This window comes from Phalaenopsis equestris, unplaced genomic scaffold, assembly GCF_001263595.1.
Source record: "Phalaenopsis equestris unplaced genomic scaffold, ASM126359v1 Scaffold001083, whole genome shotgun sequence".
Taxonomy (NCBI): domain Eukaryota; kingdom Viridiplantae; phylum Streptophyta; class Magnoliopsida; order Asparagales; family Orchidaceae; genus Phalaenopsis; species Phalaenopsis equestris.
This window is the reverse complement of record NW_018165522.1, coordinates 204,702-205,399: the sequence shown is the minus strand read 5'-3', so window position 1 is coordinate 205,399 and position 698 is coordinate 204,702.

Sequence of the window (698 nt, the reverse complement as noted above, 5' to 3'; positions counted from 1 at the left end):
GTTGTTTTCATGCTTATCATGCTTATTTTGTAGGGTTATCTGTTAGGAACACAACGCAGCTGAAATGAGATGAAACGGAGCTAAAATGGAGCCAAACATAGCGAAACGGTGGAGCTGCGCAGTCTACTCGCCGACGACGTCCAAAATAGCGCCTACGGCGAGATTTACCCAAGAATACCAAAAAATGACAGAAAAGCTCGCCGACGGCTCCCGGGGCGACTATGGACCGACTTTTGGCGGGGGTGGGCCCCCAATCCACTGCGTATTTGGACACTTTATGAAAGGATTCTTATGGCAACTCTTCAAACTTCATCCCTACATTTTAAAAAAACTAATTTAGGTTAAAAGAAAGTGGGATTTTTGTGAGAAAAATGTTAGGAAAAGTGTGGAGAAAGTTTAGGGTTTTTAGAATAGGAGTAGAAATGTAGATTTCTACCCTTTTGGAGAGATTGGAGAGGAGATTTTGAGAGAATTTGTAAGGAGATGTTCTAGCATTGCACGGATCAGCGAGAGACTTTATGGGAAAGAATTTCTTCTTTATTTCAAAAAAAAAAAGCTAAGAATTGTGTTCTTTGTTATCTTATGGTTTTGTAAACACTTATCTAGTGGATTTGCTTTGGTTAAATGAAGTTTCGTTGTGTTTTCTTCATGCTTTGTGATGGGCCTCTCTTACTCTCTCTTCTTGTTTGGAAATAATG